The following is a 9,985-nucleotide window of genomic DNA, read 5'->3' as shown; positions in this document are numbered from 1 at the left end:
CTAAAATTGTGAAACTCACCAACTATTCGTAGTTGACCCGTTTTCTCACATGCTTTTTAGGTACAATTAAGATGAAGTGATTGCTTACGTGCTAAGTGCTTGATGTGTGTAAGATTTGCGTGCGGGATGTTAGGATACATTATAACAGATAGAATTATGTATCGTATGGTATGATGTGTGTATCACCTAGACGGTAATGAAATACGAGATAATGTAATTTTGAAGTATATTAATGCATTCAGTTTTCTTTATAAACAATGTGGTTGATATCAGAGGTGTCTGTCGCATCCCGTTTACGTTTCCGCTGCGGTTGCGGGGTGTTACAGAACTTGGTATCAGAGCCATTGGTTATAAGGAATTAGGATGTCTTTAAAAGATACCTAAAATATAACCAGTAGCTCAAGTATTATAGGATCTGAATATCAACTAATAATTTATAGTGACGAGGTCTGGATGAACTTGGATGGACAAGTGAGTTATTATGGTCCGGAACATAATAACAGACTTGTCCGCACGAGGGAATTCAGGGGAAGTCACGGGGTACGTTAATAGGTAAAAAATGGCAACATATGTGTAAAGTATATAATATTATTTATACGTGCTAATGTGTATATATATATATATATATGTACATATCTTGTGGGTACATGTATTGAGAAATGGGACCCGGATAAGGAACCGGGAAAGGAAATAATAAAAAGTACCGAGGATGCTGAAATTTCTAGAGCATCAGTTGATGATAAGACTGACTTATTGGACCATAGTTATGATAGTACCAAGTTAGATCTCCCGTTTGACAATAACCAGAAATATCTAGTAACCGTCCCTCCCAACTGAAATTGATAAATCCCCTACCCTACCAATACCGGTACCGTATATTCTAATAACCCCAGATGTTCACCTGAACCGTCGACCCTCACGTACGGACGGACCTGTACCTGAACCCATCCTTGTTCCATTAAAATAAAAACAAAATAATAATAATAAAATGGATAATAAATGAGCTGATAAAAATAATATATAGAAATATATATATATGTATTGCTCACTCTCCAACATATGAGACATACCACCTCCAGATCGAGAATTACTGATTTTAGCAAACCTAGAACGCCTGAGGACATTGGCTGAGCAAGTGATAGAGTTTCCCATAATAGTAATTAATAATATTTGAAGGCAACCCATGTAGCGCGATTACCTTGAACCTTGCAACTCCCTATGTTATCCTTACATCCGTTAGATGTCTACACCCATGTATGCTCGAATAGAATGATTATCTATACACAAAGAAGTGTTGGAATCATTATAGCATAGTTGTTTTTCGTTCGTAGGAGGTATACTGTGTATGCCGGATATACGAGTAAACACGGATATTATAACTCCGTGGTATGTAATCGTTTGGTGCTCACGGTGAGCATGTATCGGTTATGCTGACATGCAGAAGGATATTGAAATCCAGTATATTAAACATTAATCTTTGTTGAGAAAGATCTATGTGTCAGTTGATGACAAGGGTTATGAAACATTTTTAAACATTAACCGACGTCAGGTTAAGTCCATATGTTATTATATTTGTGAGACATATATACTAGATACTGGTATGTGTAATATATATGATAATATTTGGTGTGTATGTGTACCTGCTGTTATGATTGAGCTGGTAACGAGTTATACGGTGAGATTAGTATTGATTACTGCGTACGGGATGAGTACGGCAGAATGACATAAAAAGAGTAACTCCAATGATGGAGATTGATATGATTCAGTTGATTGCTCAAAGATAGCAGATGATGATACCGAATGTTGTATCACAGATCACTGCTAGTGTTGATGCAAATGTGAACGCATAATTATAGTTCGAGCAATCACATGATTATGAATATTCAATTCTTAGTGGTATTACTAAGAGTGATAATGTCCCACCGAATACTATTATGACTACAAGTATTAGTTATAAACTAAACATGAATAGTAGTCGTAATGAATTAGATCCGGTATGAAGGATACGTTCTTCGGTTGTGTTAAGGGGATTATCAATAGTTTACTGATGGTAAAGGGAGGAATAGATTAGCGAGTGGATAAAAAGATCGAAATGGTTAAGGATATTGGTAAGAGTCTAGAACATTGTGTAGTGAAATATGCTACAGATATGTTGGTAGATTATGTTGTATCGTGATGGAACACGATGGTACAAAATTATAATTAGAAAATTATTGCTCAGATGATATGGTCAGGATTTAAAATTCTTGTGCTAGAGCACTTTTATTCGAGTAATTAAACTCAGAGATTGGAAACTGAGCTATGAAAGATAGAAATGTTGTGTGCTGATCACTTAGAACACGCTAATCGTTTGAAGGAATTGTCATGTCTGGTAACATGGCTAATTACTCCTGAAATTAAGCAAAGTGAGCGCTATATTGGGAGCTAACTCCATCGATAAGGAGTATAGTCAACCCTGTAAAATATACAACCTTTGGAAGGGTTGTGTCACAAGCCAGCATTGATATATTTGATTCTATGGGAAGCGGAATGGAAGGACGTTAGGTGAAACGTCGAGTGTTAAAGAAGGGAAATGATAAAGGTATAGTGCAAGATAGACTTGTGAATAAGTAGGTATGTCCTACAACCCAGAATTATACTAAGACTAGTTCTGGTGTGAAAACATGAACCGCATATAGGGTCCTTCCTTAAATGTGGAAAATATAATTATCGGCAGAAAGAAGAATGTCGGGTGATAGTAGGCCACAGGTATGGTAAAGATGGACGTAATGCCCCAATTGTAGAACCAACTGAAGCCATGTGGACCGGCAACCCCAACCCATTCGTGTACAACCACTCCGAACCCAACAACCTCAATAACAATCCATCCAAAGAAATCAAATTATGCCAAACAGTTGTACTTGCTATGAATGTGGCAGTACAGAACGTTTCAAGAGAAATTGCCCAAAGTTGAACCAAGGTGTCGTTGGAAGACGAACCTCAAGACAAGCATCAACCTCGGATCAAGCAAGGAGCCGTGTTTTTGTGAGTAATTCGAATAAGCACGTCATAATCCAAAGGTGGTATTAAGTACGTTGTAGTTTTAAATCAATGGGCTTCAGCGATATTTTTACGGTCGTCGATAGAAGTTAGTTCCTGCTAACCTCCTATCATTTGGAAAGATACCGATTAGTGAAACTATAGAACCTCATACGGTAGAATCGCTAACGGTGAATCCCTAATGGTTAACTAAATTGTTCGGAATTGTCCTATTACTCTGAACGATTAATCCTTTCCTTATTGACCTACGACCAGTAAAGTTAAGAAGTTTTGACGTAATAGTTAACATGGATTGGCTAACTCAACATGAAGCTGAAATCAAATATGAAAAGAAGATGATTAAAAGCTCTTCTTCGGACGATGAAGCGATTAGATACAGAGAAAAGTGTACGGTATTATGTTACCACTCTAATCTCATTTTGAGATGTTATAATATTTACGACAAGAAGACGTGGTGTATTTAACAAACGCGATTGCCAAAGCATTTAAAAGAAAAATATAGAAGATGTTTCGGTGATACTTAAATATCCAGAAGTTTTCCCAGAAGAACTTCCTGGATTACCGCCAACCCGACAGGTCGAATTCAGAATCGATTTAATACCTCAAGCTGGCCCTGTTGCTAAAGCATCTTACCGACTTGCGCCAACTGAAATGCAAGAATTATTGGATAAAAGTTTTATACGACCTAGTTAGTCGCATGGGGTGCACCAGTGTTATTTGGGAAATGAAGGACGGAAGTGTTAGGATATGTATTGATTAGGGAGAATTGAATAAAGTGACGAACAAGAATAGGTATTCACTTTTTTGAAGTAAATGATCTGTTTAACCAACTGCAAAAGGCGATTTATTCTTAGAAAAAATTGGTCTTAGATATAGTTATCACCAAATAAAAAATCCAAGAGGAGGACGTTGCAACAACAGCGTTTCGGATTCGCTACGGCCATTATGAATTCTTAGTTATGCCTTTCGGGCTAACAAATGCGCCGGCAGCATTCATGGAACTCATGAACCAAGTCTGTAAACTTTATTTAGACAAATTTGTCATAACATTCATTGATGATATTTTGATATATTCGCAACGTAAAGAAGAGCACGAACGACGGTTAAGGAAAATTGTGGAAGTGTTAAAGCAAGAGGAGCTATACGCGAAGTTTTCGAAATGTGATTTTGAATAAAGAAGGCATAATCCCTTTGTCATGTTGTAAAGCAACAAGGATTTCACAAAGATCCAAATAACCATTAAAATTGTGCCAAGCGCCGATTTTAAGTCTCCCCGATGGAGACGATGGTTTTGTCGCGTATTGTGACGCATCGCGTAGAGAGTTAGGATGCGTGTTGATGCAGAATAATAAGGTTATAGCCTATGCTCCCCGACAGTTAAAAGTACACGAGAAAAATTACACTACTCATGACTTAGAACTGGGAGTGGTTATCTTCGCACTTGAAATCTGGAGGCATTATCTCTACGGTACGAAGTGCACCATCTTCACCGATCATAAAAGTTTGCAGCACATATTTGATAAGAAAGAACTGAATATGAGGCAATGAAGATGGGTCGAGTTGTTAAGCGATTATGACTGTGACATCCGTTATCACCCTGGCAAGGCTAACGTCGTAGCCGATGCCTTGAGTAAGAAAGATCGGGTTAAGCCATTGCGAGTGCGAGTGCTGGGGATGATAGTCCAGTCGAACCTTCGAACCTGATTCGAGTCGCTCAACGTGAGGCGTTGAAAGAGGAACAATTGGAAAAGAAGGAATCTTACGGCAATTAGGAGAATTTCGAACAGCGCGTGGACTAAATTCTCTACTTCAAAAATCGGGTTTGGATCCCGACCCTCCATGACCTTCGTGAATTAATCATTGACGAAGTGCATAGATCGAAATAATCCATACCTCCGGGATCGGATTTGACTATAGGTGATACGAATATCTGAAAGGATTTTTATTAATGGTCGAGTTTGGAGAAAGATATGGTTACGTGTGTTGGTGAATATTGAGTTATGCAAGAGATAAGGCTGCACACTGAAAACCCTAGGGAACGCCACAACGACAGAAAATTCGCCAATGATAGTGGGAATAAATTACAATGAATTCTTGCCCAAATTCCTGATGGTGAAATGGTATCTCGTCGTGGAGTGCCATTTTCAATTATCTCAGATCAAAATAGTCATCCTACTTCCATTATTGGAAGGCGGGGAAGGAAGCATCAAGAGCTTGAAGCTTTTTATGGGTGAAGTAATTATCACCAATTTTTTAAATTGAAAATGGGCGTCAATCAAGCCATAAGATTTGAATTGATTCGAGAAACAACCAATCGGATTTATAATATTTAAGACAAGTTGAAAGCAGCGCGTGATTGGCAAAGGGTTTATGCCAACGTTCAAAGGAAACCATTGTCCCAGAATAGAGGTGACAAGGCATTTTAAGGCATCACCTTAGAGAAAGGTGATATGAGGTTTTGCAAAACCGAAAATAGCTTCTTAATAAATTGGACCCCATGAGAACTATCTCCATGGTTGGTCATTTAGTTTATCGATTAAAGTACTCTAGGGGCTAAGTACTATACAGGATATTTTGCCATGTATACGGATTGAAAAGTGCCTAAGCGATGAGGCAACGAAAGTAATAGTAATAGAGGTACTCATAGAAGACATGCTTGATATCATAACTAATTCCGTAGAGATAGTAGACGGGAAAACTAAACAGTTTGGACATACCAAGCTTTATTAATTAAGATTAAGTGGAATTCACAGCGAGGACCAGATTATACTTGGTAACGCGAGGGTGAATTCTGAAGGAAAAACCCCCCACCTTTCTCTCGAAGGGAGATAGAGGGCGTGTAAAATTTCGAGGACGAAATTTCTTAACGGGGGGAGAATGTAACGATTCCGACGAAACCAGGTATACCCTAACCGGTAGACGTTAGTTACGTCATATGTAATGTCGGGTACATGAGTTACCATGGTAATTATACGAGAATACATGGTTCATTGTATTGATTGTACGTGAATATATAATTCACCGTATTGAATATGCGATCAAACGATCGATAGTTATTGAAACCCGAATGAATCGAGGGTTCAATTATAGACGAGACATATGATATTTAGTGATGTTACGAAGTATTAAAGCTTCGGGATAAGTGGATTAAAGCACAGAAAAAGGATTTCGATTTAATAGTACGTCCGTACGTTAAACAAAACCTTTAATACCAAACCGAGCAAGAGACGATCGATCAAGCCGAAAAAGATGCGTAATAACTAATAATATGACGTTTTAAGTTAATAAATGTCATGGTTTAAGTTTTTAAATTGGTTTTATATAAATTTCATTTTTAGCCGAAAAACTACCGTTTTAGCCTCGTTTTAAGCCGAATTAAACGTCTAACCGAAAAACGAACTGAACCAGATTATCCAAAACATTATCCGGATTACGAGAATCTGAATATGTGGCCACAAATGAAGTTGTGGGTCCCACCCCACCCATCCAAAAATCCCGATCGGACATAATGTCCACAATCCCAATTCATTTTTCTTTTTTCATCCAACTTTTTCAACAAACCTCCAATTCTCTCAAGACCAAGAGCCAAAAACCGAGATTTTTGACAAGAAAAACCGAGGTAAAATTGTGTTATGTACGTGTTTATGTTCGTTTCTTGAGTGTTCTTGCAAGAAAAGGAGGTTTCCAAGTGAAAAAGGGTGAAAACCCGAGATGGAAACCGATTCTTGCATGATCAAGTGATGTATACGGGTTATACAAGGGATCTTGGTCCAAGAAAGGAGTTAAACGAATCAAAAACGAATTTTTACGGTTAAATCTTTGTTTTAGTATCATAACCGTAACCATGAAAGAAATGGCTTGATCGTGAGTGTAACTTGCTTGGTATTGTGGTATGTTGATTGTAGGCTCTGTATTTAGTGGTAGATAAGGCGGAAAGACGAGTTTGTGGCTCGTAGTGGCGGAAAACGAAAGGTATATTCGGTTATGTTCGGTTTTGGGAAATTTGGACAGATTTTTGATGCTTTAGAGTTAGGTCATGAAATTTTACAGGGATGTTCACATGAAAATAAGAGTTCTGTGAATTTTTGGTAATTTTTGGACAAAGGATGAATATTTGGTGAATTTAATGCTCGGTTTTGGCCAAAAATGTTGAAAAATAGTTAAATATTATGAAAAATTCTGGAAAATTGCAGATAAGCTTTTTATATCATGTATAAGTCACACACAAAATTTGAGGTCAGTTGGAGAAGTCTAAGTAGGCTTTTCGGTTAAACGAGTTCTAGGGTGTTTTAGCTCGGTTTTAGTAAAAATGACATGTAAAAGAAGATTTTGGTTCTGGAAAAATTACAGGGGACTATGTGGATGGCAGGGACATCCAGGAAAAATTTGGGATTTTTCTAAGATCGTTTGGTATTTACGACATATTTAGTGTTTAAATGGTGTTTAAAAATAAATAAATAAATTTTAAATATAAGAGTTAATTCTGGAAATATTTTTATAAAATTCCCACTGTTAAAAAGTGATTTGTGCAAAATTTTAAGATCCGAGAGTAAACGGATAAGTATTTGTGCTAATTATCAAACTTTTAAAGTTAAAACGCGTAAACCGGTGAAGTTCGCTTAAGCGAGCTGACTGGTGTATAAAAACCCTAAAAATGGACTATTTTCATATAATTGAGTTAAACAAGTAAAAATGAATCATCCGAAAATAATTCGGATGATTTGGGTATTTTTAACCGATTTAACAGTTTCCGGTACGCCAAAGACGGAAACGGGTCCCGCGGTCAATCGGGGCGTCTAAACCGAGTACTAATTTCACCACTTAACTTAAATTATCAGTCAACAACTATTTTCGGGTCGTGTGTGACCAAACTCATTTTGAAACATAAAATTGGATAACCGTGCTAGGCACGCAAAACGGGGAAAACAAGCTATTAGAAGATTTGACTGTTGAACTCTAAGCGACATCACAATCTGAGTCCGGAAAAGTGTTTCTGGGTTAACCTTGCCCCCAGAACGGGTACAGTGCTGGGTTAACAGTGTCCTCAGATGTACCGGTTAACCTGGTTAAAGTTATATTAATAATGAGTGTATAGTAACGATCGTAGTGATCATATTACAGATTGGACGTGTTAACTGATAATGATTGTTGTTACCTGCTTGCATGTGCTAAGGTGAGTTTCACGAGCCCTTTTTACTGAATTGTTTTAAATATTTTCCCGGGGCGGAAAGCATGATTCCTATTGAAATGTTTAAATACATACTGAACGCATGGATTTGCGTGTATTTATAAATATTTGATTGTACGGGAATCGTACGGAGTGAGTACAGGACTGGGTTAACAGTGTCCCCAGATGTCTTTGGAAGTGTTTCCGGGTTAACATTGCCCCCGGAGTGAGTACAGTACTGGGTTAACAGTGTCCCCAGGGGTTCCTAAAAGTGTTTATGGGTTAACATTGTCCCCGGAGTGAGTACAGTATTGTGTTAACAGTGTCCCCAAATAATATTATATTATGATATGGATTTATCATGGTTTACTAAAATTGTGAAACTCACCAACTATTCGTAGTTGACCCGTTTTCTCACATGCTTTTCATGTACAATTAAGATGAAGTGATTGCTTACGTGCTAAGTGCTTGATGTGTGTAAGATTTGCGTGCGGGATGTTAGGATACATTATTAAAGATAGAATTATGTATCGTATGGTATGATGTGTGTATCACCTAGACGGTAATGAAATACGAGATAATGTAATTTTGAAGTATATTAATGCATTCAGTTTTCTTTATAAACAATGTGGTTGATATCAGAGGTGTCTGTCGCATCCCGTTTACGTTTCCGCTGCGGTTGCGGGGTGTTACATTGAGAAACATCCAAAGGGTGGCAAAATGCTCACCAACATGCACTAAATTAAATCCCACCTTCTTTAGCACAAGCATTAGTCCACTACACAACCTCTACCATCACCCCACAACAAACTATCGAAGAAATATCTATCACTAAAAAGGTTTTAGACAAGAAGTCACCTTGCAACTTTCTTGTTTTTGGGCTAGGCCAATGTGGAGCTCACTAAACTTCAATGGACGCACAGTGTTCTTAGAAGAAGACGAGGCATGGATCGAGCAAATCAAGAAAAGGTTTCTCATGTTAGAATCATACCATGTAACCTATGATAGCAAGGTGAACCAAGCCGGTAGCCTTATGGAAGCAGGGAAAGGTTCATAGTGCACTACGGTTGGTGAGCCTAGGCACTCAGCATGTCAATTGGCACTTAAGGGTTTGCCTATTGATGTTTATGAAACAACGTGGGATTTGATTATGGTGGATGCACCCACGGGGTACTATGATGAGGCGCCAGGGAGAATGAGCGCGATATATACAGCTGGGATGATGGCAAGGAACCGTGAAGAGAGGGAGACTGATGTGTTTGTACATGATGTGAATAGGGTGGTTGAAGATAAGTTTTCTAATGCGTTTTTGTGTGAAAGTTATATGGTGAAACAAGAGGGGAGGTTAAGGCATTTTAGGATTCCTAGTCACAAAGATGACCCTAACAAGCCCTTTTGTCCTTAAATTCAATTTCAACAACAATTTGATACTAAGATATTTATTCTTCATGTTTTTTACTTTTTGTTCTTGTTTTGAGAATCTTGAATTTATTTTTAAGCATGTGAAATAAACGGGAAATATAATTAGTGGATTCCAGATATTTTGTGACACCCATATTTTCTCCCGCAAATTAAACATTTTTTACTACATTACAATATACAAAATCACTTGGGTAATCAAGTCCCAAAATTTATAGTGATAACCCAAACTGTTTGTGATTTTATGGATAAAGAAAAGATGATAAGGGGACCACTGGTCCAATAATTCCATATCCATTGACTTTCTCCATCGTATTACAAATTGGTTTGAAAAGTATTGAAAACGTGATTTTCGTGTAA

General features: G+C 37.6%; 1 pseudogene; it reads left to right on the top strand.

Annotated features, from left to right (window-relative positions):
- Positions 1–3,664: 3,664 nt before the first annotated feature.
- Positions 3,665–9,611, top strand: LOC143607278 (glucuronoxylan 4-O-methyltransferase 1-like; annotated as a pseudogene).
- The last annotated feature ends 374 nt before the right edge of the window (positions 9,612–9,985 follow it).

This window comes from Bidens hawaiensis, unplaced genomic scaffold (assembly GCF_021521415.1).
Source record: "Bidens hawaiensis isolate Kalapana, Puna unplaced genomic scaffold, B.hawaiensis_p1.1 tig00080838_1, whole genome shotgun sequence".
In the NCBI taxonomy this organism is placed as follows: domain Eukaryota; kingdom Viridiplantae; phylum Streptophyta; class Magnoliopsida; order Asterales; family Asteraceae; genus Bidens; species Bidens hawaiensis.
This window is presented reverse-complemented; position numbering and strand designations above follow the sequence as displayed.